We start from the raw sequence: 16542 nt of genomic DNA, 5'->3' as shown, positions 1-16542 counted from the left end.
AGTGTGAAACCAATGCAGACCTTTTATAGTAGAGTCTGGTATCTAAGCAGATTTACGGACACACATGAATTTAGTGTCAAGTGGATGTCTAACATACTGAATGCCAGTGAAAATGAGGTATGGTCTGAGGCTAAAATAGGGAAAGAATAAGTTAAACATTACACCGCTACCCCGATATAACACAGTCCCCTACCCAACCCCTCTGCTCCCTGTCCCCTGACTGTTCCGACCCCTATCCACACCCCCTGCCCCCTGACAGGCACTCACCAGCAGTGGCGGGAAGTGAAGCAACAAGGCCCCAGCCCGCTCCACTCTGCCACTTCCCAGCCGCGGTGCTCCGCTTTCCGCCGCCAGTGAGTGCGGGAAGGTTGGGGGAAGGATGTCCCCCGTACTCACTGGCGGTGGGAAGCAGAGCGCCGTGGCTGGGAGCTGGTGGAGTGGAGTGGAGTGGGCTGGGGCTGGGCTGCTCCGCTTCTGCCACCGGTGAGTGTGGGGAGGTTGGGAAAAGGATGCCCTCTGCACTCACCGGCGGTGGGAAGCAGAGTGATGCGGCCCCAGCCTGCTCTGCTTTCCTTGCCCTGGCCCCAGCCGTGTCGCACCTGCAGTGGGAAGAGGAGTGCCACGGCTGGGAGTTGGCGGAGTGGAGCGGGCTGGGGCCAGGCTGCTCTGCTTCCGCCACTGCCAGTGAGTGTGGGGAGATCCCTTCCCCCAAGCCCCCTCCCCTGAGCGACACAGCTGGGGCTGAGGTGAGGGAAGTGGAGCTGGCTGCTCCTGGCCTCCCGCTAATACTCTGTGACTGTGGGGCCCCCAAAAGTGCCCCCCCCAGACCCGGGGGGAGCCCCTGACCAACCGCGAGACCCTCTGCCTCTTATCCAACCCCTCAGCCTGGGCCCAGCCCCCTTAACATGTTGCTCAGAGCAGCATGTCTGAGCTTTACCGCATTGTATGCGAACCCGCGTTATATGGGGTTGCGTTATAACGGGGTAGAGGTGTACTTAGAAAAATTAGATTGTCTTAACTCATGGGAGAAATTCCAGAGGACTGGAAAAGAGCAAATATAGTGCCAATCTATAAAAAGGGGAATATAAGGACACCTGGGGAATTACAGACAAATCAGCTTAACTTCAGTACTGGAATGATAATGGAGGAAATAATTAAGCAATTAATTTGCAAACTCCTAGAAGATAATGAGGTGATAAGTAACAATCAGCATGGATTTGTCAAGAACAAATCGTGTCAAATCAACCTAATAGCTTTCTTTGATAGGGGTAACAAATCTTGTGGATGGAGGAAAATGGTAGATGTGGAATATCTTGCCTTTAGTAAGGCTTTTGATATTGTCTCACATGACCTTCTCATAAACAAACTAGGGAAATACAGCCTAGATGGAGCTACTATAAGGTGGGTGCATAACTAGTTGGAAAACCATTCCTAGAGTAGTTATCAATGGTTCACAGTCAGACTGGAAGGGCATATTGAGTGGGGGTCCCCCAAGGATCGGTTTTGGGTCCAGGTCTGTTCAATATCTTCATCAATTGTTTAGATAATGGTATAGAGAGTACACTTATAAAGTTTGTGGATGATACCAAGTGGGAAGGGGTTGCAAGTGCTTTGGAGGATAGGATTAAAATTCAGACCATTTCTCCAGTTTGTCCAGATCATTTTGAAGTAAATAGAATGACATTCAATAAGAACAAGTGCAAAGTCCTCCACTTAAGAAGGAACAATCAGTTGCACACATACAAAATGGGAAATGACTGTCCAGGAAGTAATACTGTGGAAAGGCATCTGGGGGTCATAGTGGATCACAAGCTAAATATGAGTCAACAGTGTAACACTTACTTTAAAAAAAAAAAGCGAACTTTATTCTGGGATGTATTAGCAGGAGTGTTATAAGCAAGACACAAGAGGTAATTCTTCCACTCTCCTCCACACTGATTAGGCCTCAACAAGAGCATTGTATCCTTGTTCTGGGCGCTACATTTCAAGAAAGAAGCGCACAAATTGGAGAAAGTCCAGAGAAGAGCAACAAAAATAATTAAACATGACCTCTGAGGGAAGATTGAAAAAATTGGGTTTATTTAGTCTGGAGAAGAGAAGACTGAAGGGGAACATGATAACAGTTTTCAAGTACATAAAAGGTCGTTGCAAGGAGGAGGGAGAAAAATTGTTCTCCTTAACCTTTGAGGATAGGACAAGAAGCAATGGACTTAAATTGCAGCAAAGGAGATTTAGGTTGGACATTAGGAAAAACTTCCTAACCGTCAGGGTAGTTAAGCACTGGACTAAATTGCCTAGGGAGATGGTGAAATCTCTATCATTGGAGAATTTTAAGAGCAAGTTAGACAACACCTGTCAGGCAATACTTAGTCCTGCCTTGAGTATAGGGGACCGGATTAGAAGACCTCTCGAGATCCCTTCCAGTACTATGATTCTAAGAAGTTGGAGTCAGATACGCTAACCAAGCTTTCACTCGGCACAATCCAGGATTTAAGCGACCCTCATCCCATTGACTATGGAGTCTTTCAAGATTTACATATGTATTCCTGCTCCCTTAATCTGCCTGGTCATTTTCTGGAGGTTCCTGCATTTCTTACAAGGTTGAAAGTTGAGCACATGCATAACCGAGGTTAATAAGGTTAATTCAGTCTTCAGAAATCACTATGGAAAACTTACTTGCCCAAGTACGAATCTACTCTCCCACTCTCTAATATGATTAGTGGTGATGAAAAATTTGTGATATTTAGTCACCTAACAAAAAATTACTCCTTTTGAACAAATCTTACAAGGTTGAATTAATTGCACAGGTGAGTAGAAGAATAATTTGATTGTATTTCACTTCCTTTCCTACAAGCTACCCTTTCACTACAGAAACGGATGGTTGCTTTGTCCCATCTTCTCTAAGAAGAGAAGGAACTAATCTGCCAGGTGGTGGTATTGGTAAATGCTGAAATAGCAGGGGTCAAGTGATTGTTCCAGCTTTATCCTTTCCTATTGGCAATCCCTGAAGATAACTGCACTCCATTTAGCATGCTCCTTTAGGGCTCAAGAAAAGTCTTACAGTTTTAAACCGATGAATGATCATAAGAATTTCATTAAATTCTTTCCCCCTCCAATCTTAATCAGGATTTTAAAGTTTGGATAAACAAAGCAGATTAAGAGTTAGCTACTAAACTCTTCCATCAGATTTCCACAGCTGTTGGACAGTGTAATGTTTGGTTTCTACCATCCATCATTCCACTGATCCTGCAAACAGTATTATCCAAATTCACAGAAAGTATTGTTTGGACTCTGAGAGTTGCTTTCACAAGATGTACTCCCACCACCCTAATCAAGCTGTGGCTTTTAATAAGTGGGCTAGAGAGAGCGTGGGGCATGGAAGGAGAGTGGTCACAATGGCTTTCAGTGAAGTGTGGTGCTGATGCTCAATCACTTTTACTTGGAGGCTATTATATGACTCTACTTTCAATGCAGATGGACTGAACTTGCTTTGCTTTTCTTTAAATCTGTTTAAAGGCCCAATGCCTTCATTCCACATTATTTCCTGGAAATGACTATGGTCTCTTTGTGACTATACGTTTTTGGGATGGGCACTTACACTGCCAGGTTCATAAAGGAATCCACACCTTTCCAGCTACGCCACATCACTGGCCAGCTACATGGCAGAAGTTCTCTGTATTCCTCTGATGCATCAACAATGCATAGGATACATGACTTGATGTGATATGCGGTGGCAAATCCTATATCCCCAAAAGTGATTCTCACAGCCAAAGTAATTGCCCAGTGCCCTTATTTAAGGGAGAAGGAAAAGAGATACTGACCTAGGGGAGAAAGGGGGGAAGTCTCTCTGAGCAGCAAGAGAAGGTAAAGAGAGTTTCCAACCAAACCAAGAACCAAAAGTGAGAGAGGAGAAACCCCCTCGGACCTACTAGCAAAGTGACCTGTGTTAATTGAAACGTCTGGGGGCTATACCTCCACATAACCCTCTTCTAGCCATGGCTTGTTTGGAGTGAGGCTAGCATGGAAAATCTTAGTACTGTGGATATGAAATGGAAATCCAGTTTTTCCCCAAGACTTTAAAGAAAGGTGGAAATGGGGATGCATAAAAAAAATCTGATAGGTACATTAAAGGTGAGAAATCTTAGGAGATTTCTTTTTAAAAATTATTACTTAAATAGTTTATTTTTCTGTTGCCCTGTATTACAGTAAATGCAGGGGAAGGGATTATCTGCATATGGAATGAGAATATGATGGGGTTAGTGCCTTTTAGGGCTTTGGATGGAAAGGCCCTATCCCTAGATTGAGATTATTTGGGACAGTAGTGCGTGATAGCAACACTGCTCTGTAGAGAATGATCCTTGGTAGTGAAATTCCCAAACTATGTCAGGAAATTAATAGTTTTGTTTTGCTGTTCAAGCACTGTTGATCAAATGGAGCTAGCTTGCTCACTTCCTCTATCTACAATGCCAGAGAAGAGAGGAATCTCATTTTTAAGCAACGAGATATGAAATCTAGACATTTTCACTCCCAGACAATTTTTTTTAAATGGCTCTTGGCTCCAAGAGCAGTGACATTTTCTTTTGTAGATATTGGCCCTGAAGGTTTCATGAGCATTGTTTATAACATGGCACCTCAGATGGAGTGTGCCGCCGCTTACTTTTATTACCACACTTACAGGCCTGGTGGTTTTTTAGTGTGAGCAGGTGGTTGGAAAATTATGCATTCTGGAAACAGTTGTGTGGGACATCAAATCAAACTGCAAACATCAAGCCTCACACAGTGCACTCCTCTTCTCCTTTTAGATTGCCTGCCTATATCAAGGTGAATCTGAGTTCCTTCGGTCTAAACACACAAGTGAAAGATTTTCTTCACTTCACAACTAGATTAATCCAAGTTGTTGAGTGTTCAGTTATCATAAATACTGTAATAAGGTACTTGTTGTGCCAACCCTGATCGAAGCCCCTTTTGCATCATTCAAGTGGATATTCATGTGCTTCCACAGATATCCCAATAATCTCTAAAGAATATTGGTACTTCCAGTCTTTTTCTGGTCTGCATTTCTCATGACCAGATACTTACTGTAAGAGGCAAGGTCAATGTAGCTGGAGCAATGAGATAACAAAGAAATTGCAGGAACACAAAACTCCAATAAATCTATGGCATACCTAATTATTGTCATATTTCATAGGGATTTGTGATGTTACTGGGAAAACGTTGGACCATTATTTTCTTGGGGAGGCCTCCGATGATTTTCATCCATAGTCTCCTAGCCCTGTATTCCTGCATCCTAGCAGGGCTAGATGAGGTTTATTTCATGGACCTTCAACGCTGCTTATAGAGACACCATTGTCCTACATGCGCACTTTCCCCCCGGCACTTCTATCCAGTGAGATCGGTGGGCATAAATGATATTAACAGTGTTGCAGAATTTCCATGGGGGGAGGGAAAAATGGATTCGCTCAACTTTTCTCTTCATAAGGGGAAAAAGTTCCTAATGCTATTTGTACCCTCTTGGCTGTTTCCTACTCATGACCACTTAGGGATAGAACTTTGCAAGCTGTAATGTGACCTCTTCCAGGGCCTCACACCACATGCAGCATGCCCGTCCTGCCAGCCACAGTGCCACCTGTCCATGGCCTTTCTGATTGTTACAGGAACATTGAGTTCCCTAATTTTCCTTTCCCCATTCCCTGCATGGAAAATTAGGCCTCAGCTTCATTTTCTGGCTTCCCATTCTCTTTAGTCTGCCATGGAGCTCATAAACACAAATGCAAATTATGTTATCGAAGTCTAAGAGGGTTGCAGGGAGGCAGGGCATGCAGAGATGGAAGGACTTGGTCATAGGTGGGACAAGATATGTGTGTGGATCTTCTAAAATAGAGTCCAGCCATGCCCCAACTTCCCTCTAATTCAGAAGGTAAAGGACTTTGCCTAGCAATTGAACTCTACTTTCTCTTGTGATAGAGAGAACAAGAGTATGTGTGGGAGGGGGAGGAGAAATAGCTTTTTACGTAGTGTTTAATTAAACAGTGGAACTCAGTGTTGCAGGTTATTATTGAGGCAAATGGCTTAGTAAGTTCGTAATTTTTGTAAAATAAATATGATTAGATGAATGCGTTTCTCACACACCTGTACTGGGCTGAATACATAGAACTGAAGTTCAGTGCTAATTTGAATAAGCAGTGGTATGGAATGCTGTAATGGGACTGTAAAGTCCCTAGAGCACTAGTAAAAGGAAAATGTTACTGCTTCAATTTTTGTATCCTTGTGGTTTACTTGTGTTTAATTGTCATTAGTATAGTATTGAAAGTAATTATCAGGTTCTAACAAATTATTTAAAAAAAAAAAGCCCCACAACTGTACAATCAGGCATTTAAAGTACATGATGGTGCCTGACAGCTTCACTGACATAGAGCCACAAGCTTATTGCACTGCTGTGTGCAAAATATAGATGAAAAACATAAACATGGGAAAAATCTATTTACATTCAATACAAATTGGTTTCTTTTCCAACTCCCAACAAATGCATTGCATGAAAGTGCAGTATTATCTATCTAAGCACTACACAAGGACTTGGGTCTTCTCACAAGGAATCAGGTCACTGTCTTTGAAAGGATTCACCAAATGCTCAGGTTTAGTTCTGGAAAGTGCAGTAACATGAGAGCACCTTATTCTGCTCACACAGGTTCTCAGAATACTTTGTAAAATGTCTGCCTCCTGATCTCCAACAAGTGTTACTGGAGTTGAGCAAAGGTGATAAAACAGTTTCATTGTAGTGTACATACTGACGCATGCTCCATTTTCCAGTGCTGTGACCAGCTGTTAAATTGAATCTAGACAGATTCAGACTGGAAATAACGTACACATTTTTGACAGTGAGGGTCTTGACTAATACGTGCGGGCACACCATATATATTAGTATGCATTAAGCACAAATATTATAGCACTGATATAGTCTAAACTGGCCTCTGATTTTTATATAACCCTGCGCACTTCAGCTTAGTATCCGATAACCTCTTGTGTTCACTGAAGTTTTTGCTTGAGCAAATAGGGAAGCTGTCAAGATCAAGACAGATGACTGTTTTACTGTAGCAATAGAAAGGGACTATTCTCACAGGCCTGTGCTGGAATGTCCCAAAGGAGGAGGACAAGACATATGATTGTTCTATGTCTTAGTATAAGCTGGGAAATACCTCCGTGGAGCAGTACCTGGAATGTTAGTATCCAAAATAGTTAAGGAAGGAGCAGAACAACAAGCTAGGGAACTGGGGCAAACCGATGAGTTGGATTTTATTGATGTGTAAAGAGAAGTGTAACCTGTAAAGTCATTATATAAATAACAGTAGCTTAAATGTGTAAGTGAGCATATAAACGCTGCATGAGACTGCTTCTATCATATAGAACCTTTGTTCTGTACTATATTATTATTAGCTTATCACAGTAACTCTGACTGACATTGGTTATTTGGTCTCTTAAATATATTTCATAATGAACCAAAGTGTGGCCAAGCAACTAAATATACAATTTATCAACAGAATCTGGTAAATTGCTTTTCCCTCCTTGAAGAATGAATTGTTTACAACCACAGGGTAATACTTCTTACAGTTTTTTTTCTTGTGTAAGCCATGAAAGTCTCCTCTGCTATCCCAGAGTTTATCGTCCCACACTGGCATCAGTGTATTGTAATGGAATATTAAGAGATCTGGAAAAAAATTCATTAGTTTTGTCTTTAAGAGTCTGTGGAAAGTACATGAAAGGCATATAAGCCCTTCAGATCAGTGAGCTGATTCTGCTGTATACCTGCTTATGAGGTTTAAATAGAAGAAAAATTCTGTTAGCGATCCATACATAATTCCAGCAGGTTCACCTTTAGCTAGTCATATGGCAAGGAGCACTGAGGAACCAAGCTTTGGTCCATTCCAGGATTCCATTTTTGTGGCTACTCTGAAGTTGAAGAGCCTTTTTGGGACATGAATTTGAATATATTCAATATAATAAAAATATATTCAAAAATCATAAAAGTAATGATAAAAGTTAGCACTTCTCATTGTCCTAGTGCATCATAAACTTTAATCCTCATAGTTCTCTCATAGAGGTGTTAAGTAAGTAGTATTCTCCCCATTTTAAGGAGGGGAGAGCAGAGGCAGATTAGTTCAAGGGTATATTTCTCACGGAGAAATATTGGAAGGCAGGCCACAGCTCTTCTGAGAGAGATGTCAGTTTGCTCAAGGCCACAGAGGGAGTGACTATCAAAAATGATGTTAGTACTTGAGAGCTTCTGCCCTCCACTCCTGTATTCTTCCAGTAGCTGTGCTTCTTTAGTACAAGAAAACAGATTAATGATAGGGCTGTATCAACAGAAATATGAATCCACTCTAATCTGACATGTTAAATCTATTAAACTGAACCTGAACATCAAGAAATTTGTTCAGCAATCAGAACCCATCTCTTGGGAACCCATGTTCTACATGTTCATCAGTGACAGAACTCTGTCTTCATCTCTTCCTGGTTCTCACTGCCCTCTGACTACCCACCACAATCTTCACACTAAGGAAGCTGGATCCCTGGAATCATTGGACTGTTCTGGAATGTGGGTGTGATTCCCAAACCCAAGCCCTTGCTACCCATACTGAGAATGCTGCAGTGAATTCAGACATGGCAAGTTGGGAAGTACCTCATGTCATACCACAGTGCATCCTTTGCCACTGGTTGGGGAGCCTCTTCCAGTATTCCATGGCCAGCAAGATGGTAGTTCCTAAATGAAAGGGGAAACAGGAGGATCTTTAGGTTTCTGGCAAGGATGTAGAGGGTCTCTGAATCTTTGGATGAAGGAATCTGTAACTTTAATGTAGTCTGGAATGGGCATGTATCCTATCAGAACATATTACTTACCAGTTCATAAGATATTCATAGACATTCATAAAGTGACGATGCCCATATTTCAGCTTTTGTCTATTGTAGTTCTTAAGAGTTTTATTTAAATCCTCCTAAGTATTAATATAAATTTGTTTTTCTATGGAAATATGCCATAGAAGATATAATTTATATGATACATAAGAAAAATTAAATACAAATATTTAAAAAAAAAGAAAAAATGAAGTTGCCTTCTCTAGAGCTGTCCACCTCAGAGTTCCATAGAAACTTGTATTTAAACACAAAGATTATGGCCGTCAACAAGTTAATAAAATTAAGGAAACTTTGGCTGAATATTGAGGGAAAAGTGAGTGAACGGTTATAGGTATTAGATCTTCCATGTGATGGTCTCTCAGTGGAATTACTTCACTGAAATAATTAAGAACTGGACTGATCAAAACACTGAGGAAAATATAGACTGTGTATGAAAGAATTTTCCATTGATCTGTTATGGAGCCTCTTTTGCAGGTGAAGGGAGAATATTTTCTTCATTTCAGTTTATTCAACTAGTTCAGTTCACTGACTAGTTCATTCAAGTTAAGAAACCAATTCAGAGTTGAAAAAGCAGGAAAGCTTGTTTTCCTCTTTCAATCTATGAATAAACACTACATCTGAGAGGATGAGATCTACTAGTTCTAAAATCTCAAAAGACATGATGACTAGAAACAGTCTGTTAAATTCACTAACTACAGATAATACTTCCTTAGTTTAATAAATCTGCTGTTGGCAGCTGGAGGACACTTGCATGTGCAGGAGTAATGTCTTACAGACAAAGTTGCGGGCATGTGAGTTCACTCTGGAAGAACATTCTCCAAATTGCACAGTATGGTTAAAATGCTGGAATTCTGGTAAAATAAAAACTTCCTATGGTAGTAATAACAAGAGTTGTGTGGTGGCTAAAGAGAACCACTTCTAGTATGGATCTAGAGAATGTTATTTTAATTCACCTATGTTCCGTTTCACACATACATTTCCTGTGATAATAAATAGAAAAAATTTCATATTTTGAACCATATTTATAATGTCATTAAAATAAAAGCAAAGTTAAAATTACTAAAGAGTGTTTTATAGGCAGAACAAGCTTATAATGTAAATTACACGTTGGTGGGCTATGCTAAATAAAGTAGGCTTCACCATCTGGTTCATACTTTTAGCCTAATATTAATAGCTGTTCAAATAATTACAACTACAGTGGTCTTGGGAATATGTTCCTAAGTAGTTAACTCAAAAAAGAAAGCACAAAAAACAAAAATATGATGCAAATAAAACAAATGCTAATATTAAAAGAGAAACAAAAGCAGTGGAATGAGGGCTTGGCTTGACATGAGAAATTGGACATGGTTGAGGCCTCATTTCTTGGGAGACAAGATTAGAGAGGTAAATGTATCAGCAGGCTGAAAACAGAATGTCTGTACAGCTAAGATAAGGGGGAACACCCAGAGAACCTTTGACAATGGACAAGGTAACAATGGATAAGATAAGTAATGAATGCAAAGATGAGGTTAAGAGTAAATTTACACGGACTGTGAATGGACAGAGCAAAATGTGTCATGCAATATATACTAAATGTAAATGTATATAAAGAAAAAGGTTTGCTGTATAATTTTGGATATGTGGTACGCTAACCCCTTAGGCTTGGGTCTGATCAATTCAGCACTTTGCTGTACTCCAGATAAAGGAATCTGAGTGACAAGACTGGAGTTGGACTGAATTCTTGGGGAACCGAGTGTAAGAGGTCTCGGGAACCCCAAAAGTTGCAGTCAACGTGTATTAATAGTTACCAACTTTGCTTTAGGAAAAAGTAAAAAGTACAAAAGCAAATTACAATTAAAATCAATGATTTAAATCATGATTAAATTTTATTAAAATCACTTTAATTTAAATCAGTCCACTCTGTATACTTTATTCTTCTTAGCCAGAAAACAGACTGACAATTGACTCTAGAGTTTTAGAGAGCTGTTTGCCTGTGGTGCCACCAAGTTTCTTCTGAGTATCTGCTGTTGCGCTGTTTTGAAAGCACAAAGAGCACATCTAGCCCCCAGACTATGCTAACAGATAAAGAATTTTCATGAATCTTGCCAGTTTCTCACAAGACGCCCTTTCCCCACTTGGATTCCCCCTCCCCCCTTGTTCAATCCAATTATACATCCAACTGCCTCTGAATTAGACCACATTGAGAGGATAACATATTTCATTGTTACGTGGCAGATTATTGCCAAGGCAGTGTTATGCGTTATCCTTTTGGGATAGCAAAGTTCATCAGTTAAAATTAATGGGCACTTTTTCCATGGAAAAATAAATAAAATGTCAACACTGATCACTGCAATGAATATTTATTTTCCTTAGACGCGCAATTTAATTCAGTTACTATCTGAATGGGCTGCTATTTACATATACTGCATAGAACATGTGCTTATTAGTTTCAGAGAAGAGCCAGGAAACCATGGATAACTGCGATGGCTTTAAAGGGCAATGAAATCTTCATTGCACAGAAGATCCCACTTAGGTATTAGAACAGTTCTCAGTGTGCACATCACTTTTTGATTGTTTTGGGTTTTTTTTCCAAAATGTCATTTTAGAAGTAAAAATAAATTGTGAAGAATATTCCCTGGATGGGTTTAAAATTAATCTCCAGGTAAGTTGTTCCACAGCATTGCATTGCATTCACCATGAAAAGGTCATGATGGGATTACTGGTACATCTCATTTGAGTTGATGGGCTGACACAACATACTCAATTAACATGACAGTTATAATCTTTCAGACAAACCGTTATTGATTACATTCTGAAGCAAGGAAGCTAATGTTACCTATAATGCTATTATAGATGAGATGGCCACAATGTTTTGAAGATAGAGCCTTTTCTCATTGATTGGTACTCATTAGCTTACAAAATTGACTGTTAAGTGCAAATTGCACATCTGGTGCTAACTAACAGGAGGAGCCTATTGCAGTCCACCCCAATGATAATAACTTAGCCACAACAGGAGTGGATATTTAATAAGGTGAGAAAATACTTGTCTGTTTTCTTTCAGTTATTCAGCAAAACCTGTGCATTGTCCATTTGAATCAGATGAGGTTTGTCTTAAAATTCCAGAATAGTGTAAAGTAATTACAGAATGATATATTTGACTTCTGATCCAGTAAAAAAAAGTAATGTAATCAGTATTAGGGATGAAATGGTGCATTATTTAGATGAAAATAGGAGCCTAGGTATTTGCCAGCATAATCAGCCAGAATAAATAGAGTTAAATGCTGCTGGTTTAAAAAAGAAAAATGGCAGAGATTGGCCAAAAATGGCAGGCACAGTTTTTTAACTGGTATTTCAGTAAAACTCTCTATAATATTCCTCCCACCCAGCTAGGTGAATAAGATTTAAAAATAAGGCATCAGACATCTATATTAGTATAGATCAAGAGCTGGTTGACTTGTAGGATACAGCAAGTGTTATAGACAATGAGCCAAATCTCATTGTCAGTTACACTCTTGTACCCATATTGAAATCCATGACAGCTGAGTGTTTGGGAGAATTAGCACAGATAATTATTAGTATTGCACCTTTGGGGATAGGAGTTAAAATAGAGCACGAGTGAAAAGTGTGCTGCTGGTGTCAAGTTAGTGCAATCTCTGCAAAGAGCAGCTGAGGGTTGGAATAGCAGGGTGTTGCAAAGTAAGATGAAAGTGCATCATTTACACAATGACTATGTTCATGATGATGACTTTTAGCTACCACTCTTTCTCTCTTTTTCAAGAGTACTAAAAATTCACCATGAAAATAGTTAATTATTCTTTTGGTAGAATAATACCAGTCTGTGTTTGGCTTTGTCAGAGGAATACACAATAGTTACCCTTGTTTGAACATTTAGAAGAATCAATGAAGAGAGGAATGAATGAAGATCTAATTCTGACATGTTTTCTATTTTGGAAGCAGAGAAAGAATTCAAAGGCCCTGGATTAACTGAAGTGCAGCTATAACATAATTATCCACATTAGTGAACTTTTTTTGCCCCACATACACCAAGGATAAATGCTCTAAAAGCCTCCAGAGTACATTGAAACGTCCACATTCCAAGTAGAAATTAGAGTGAAACCAGCTAAATAAATATTGTGTTAAAAGCCACAGGATATTGAAGAATGCAATTTGTTGTTGAGATGCTGGGAGCACCCTAACCACTGCTCCTGCAGTTAATGAGATACAGAGGTACAGGGATAAATGGATTCCATCTTTGTTAGCCAGTGATTAGAAATTCCTTTGGAACCGCAGCATTATAGCTTCTGTGTGTCCATAGAAAGCTGTCAGTTGGATCTTACATTTTCTTGTGCCTTATGTTACCTTTTTGAAATAGGCTAGATGCTTTTAAGGTTTGTTTGTAACTCCATGATTCTGGAGGCCAGGCCCAGCTTACATTAGATCAGAGTGGGGGTTGCTATAATCTATCTCTGATGTCTTTGGCCCCAAGAGGCTATTTGCCAGTCATGAATTGCTCGCTTGTGCCGGGACTTTCAGGAGAAACTGTGTAGGAGCCAGCTGTACTGGTTCTGTGCCTGCTGGGGATTTTCCTATACTAGGAAACTGGGGAGATCTTTTTGCTTCTCATCCCTATGATTTCTTTGAAATACTTATAAATCCTCACTCCTACTTATTACATCTGTTTCTTCACACATTATAATTATTTGTTTGTATTACCGTAGTGCCCGGTATAGACTAGGACCCTGTACAAACCCTGTTCTAGGCTCTGTACAAACACTGAGCAAAAAGGTGACCCTGACAAAAAAGGCTTATGGTTTAACTTACTCCTTCTATTAGCTGCTATCACTGTGGTGGGGGGGGGCAGGGTTGAGATTAATATTTCCCCCTACATTAAACTGTGACCCTTCCATAGCTCACAATTTTTGTTCCATTGTTGTTGCATACGGCACTACCCCAACTGAACATCTTTCCATACTCTGTATAGTTTACTTGAATTCCTTCTTAATATCCATTTATAATCCTAAATAATGAATGTAGAAGTAATTTCTCCAATCTTTTTTAATAATTTGGGGCCCAGTTCCGCAACCCCTCTGTATGCTGAGCTACCAAAGATTTCAGTGAAGACTGTGTGTTTGGAGGGCATGCAGCAACAGGCTCTGAGATCCTAGACTGCTTATATTATTGTGGTTGCCCTTTGCTGTCGCACTTTAATTTCTACGATAACCTCTTCTATAGCAGTGTGACCAGAGTTCTGCACAGCATTCAAATACATCCTAGCTAGTTCATTACTCATTGCAAGAGTAATAGTCTCCATTTTATGTTTGTCTCCCTAAATTCTTGCAGCATTGTGCTGAAAGCAGCAGAGTTTTATTCATCTTAATGTTTCTGCCAGTATTTTAAAGGAAGGATTGAGGTAAATGTCATTGTCCTCTGATCAATAATGGTGTAAGGAAATGTCTATTTGTGGGAGAGTGCAAAGGGGAGAAAGATTCCCTATTCCCACTCCCAAAGACACACATTTTTAGTGTAGTTAAAATGTAATTCATTTCTAAATACCACTCTCTTCAAATTAAATTAGCATAGGTAATCAGAAAAGCCATGTAAAACTTCTGTAATAAAACCAGAAGCCTAATGAAACTCTCCTAATTTGGATTTAAGTTAAAAGTGAACTTCAGATCAGATTCATGATGATGTCCAATCATAAGCCAATGTTTCAAGTAAACTTGGACTGATGTATGGTTGACGTATCCTTTTGGGTTAGGAACTGGATAAAACATGGTGGTTAGATGCAAAGCAAAGCAATGAAAACCAAAGCAGAAGGGGTTTGTATGATAATATAGTGAAGCCACCAGGTTTTGTAACACTGTAATAAATAAATACATGTATCAAGTGACAGTCTAGTTGGTGATTGAATGTTAAAGGTAGCTCATCTCAGACCTAATGTGATCTACATAATTCTTTTGGGAAAATTAGATGTAGAACTGGTGTAAGTTCACATAGCTTTAGTGAAGTCAGTTCACATATGCCAATTTACACCAGTTGAGGATCTGTCCCTAAAGTTATAAAATGAAAAAAATGAACATGATTCTTTAACTGTTGGAAATGTTACTGGGATGAGGCTGTCTTTTCAGGGGTTACTTTCATTTCCAATAGAGGCAGGGAGAGGAAGTGTTTGGGAATAAAGTAGGGCACAGAAAGGAATAAGAAGAGAGCAAGAAAGGAAACCATGGAGCTGGAAGATAGACCTTTCAGGAGCTTCTTGACTATGGATACCAAGTGTAATGTAACTTGTATGATACCCTTTGGTATTTGTCAGCTTTTGCATGTCTCCCCCCAGCCCTTTTGGGCTGTCATGCAGAGTTTCCCCTGCAGTTTCTTCTCGTGGCCACTGGGTGTTGCTGAGGTGGAGGGATTTCAGGTATGTTAAGCTGTCTCTCATCCTCAGCTCCTGCTGATCCAAGCCAGCACACAGGAGCTAGGGGGAGGAAGAGGCAGCTGCTACAGTTGGTTGCGCCAGGACCTGGCTGCCAAGAAAGATGAGGCCATATAGGAGGAATAGAGATGGCAAACAAAAGAAGGGGGCAGTAAGATAGAGACAAAAGAGAGGATGAGGGATGCATAAGTAGCAGAAAAGAGGGAAATAGTTAAAGAGGGACACACAAGGCAATGGGCTGTTTGGGAAAAGGAATAGAAAGCCTAATGGGAACAAGAGCAGAGTAGTGGGGAGGCTGCTTCAGTATTTCCTGATCCATATCATCACTCAAAAATCTCCCAAGTTTACCTCAGCAGTTCCTCTCCTCTCAGGCTTTCCCAAGCTCCCTACAGCTTCCCATTCACCTTTATTCCCATAACATCTCCTCCCATAATGTGGGATGTTCTTGGCTCCCCCAGCATTCCCTCTTGTTTCTGAAATAAGGCAGGGAAAAGACATTCCAAAATGAGTCCATTTTTATATAGTTGTATTTGGCTGGCCTCTCTTTTGCGGACACAGTTTATGCCTGAAAAATTTGAGCCCATATATCATGTGGGTGCAAACATTAACACTTGGAAGGATAACTGCCTGATTTGTAATCCAGCCAAATACATCATTATACAGACAAATAATTTACAAATCAAATAGTTATCCATCCAAATGCCAATATTTGCATTCACAATGAGCTGCAGATGCAAATTGTTAGTGCAAGTGTTGAGTTTTGTATTTTTATTGCAGGCACAGGTACACAAACTGGTATTCTTGGCCCAGCTCAAAATTTACCTCACTTATGTTTGAAATAATATATAAACTATTGTGAAATATTCAAAGAGATATGGAAGGATTTGCCTTTATGACCCCTCTTAAAGTCAGCGGAGCTTTTTAAACTAAAACTCCATACAGTACTTGAGAACTTGGACAATAGTGTCACTAGAATAAAACTTAAACTTTATAGTAAATCTTTAAAAAAAGACAAAGTTTCTATTTTTGACAAAGTAAGTATATAACTCTTAGTTCACTTTAAGGCTCTACTGACTGATTATTGGTTTTAACATTTATAAAATGGACAGTAGGGATCAACAGGCCTAAAATTTGACCTGTCCCTCTTCTTGCTCTTGTTTTTTCACAAATAAAGCCATTGATATGTTTGTTTCAAAGCAAAGAATGTCAGAAGTCCAATTCTGCTC

At 39.8% G+C, this 16542-nt stretch overlaps 1 protein-coding gene and 1 long non-coding RNA gene across 3 annotated transcripts in view; both read left to right on the top strand.

Annotated features, from left to right (window-relative positions):
* Nucleotides 1-16542, top strand: part of LDB3 (LIM domain binding 3) — a 200262-nt gene that overhangs the window by 71358 nt on the left and 112362 nt on the right. The gene's annotated exons all lie outside the window — the stretch shown is intronic.
* LOC122461053 lies at nt 1188-16073 on the top strand. Its single transcript, XR_006282752.1, has 3 exons — nt 1188-1401; nt 3366-3368; nt 16062-16073. It is a non-coding gene; the product is annotated as an uncharacterized LOC122461053 (long non-coding RNA).

This window comes from Dermochelys coriacea, chromosome 7, assembly GCF_009764565.3.
Source record: "Dermochelys coriacea isolate rDerCor1 chromosome 7, rDerCor1.pri.v4, whole genome shotgun sequence".
NCBI classification, from domain to species: domain Eukaryota; kingdom Metazoa; phylum Chordata; order Testudines; family Dermochelyidae; genus Dermochelys; species Dermochelys coriacea.
This window is presented reverse-complemented; position numbering and strand designations above follow the sequence as displayed.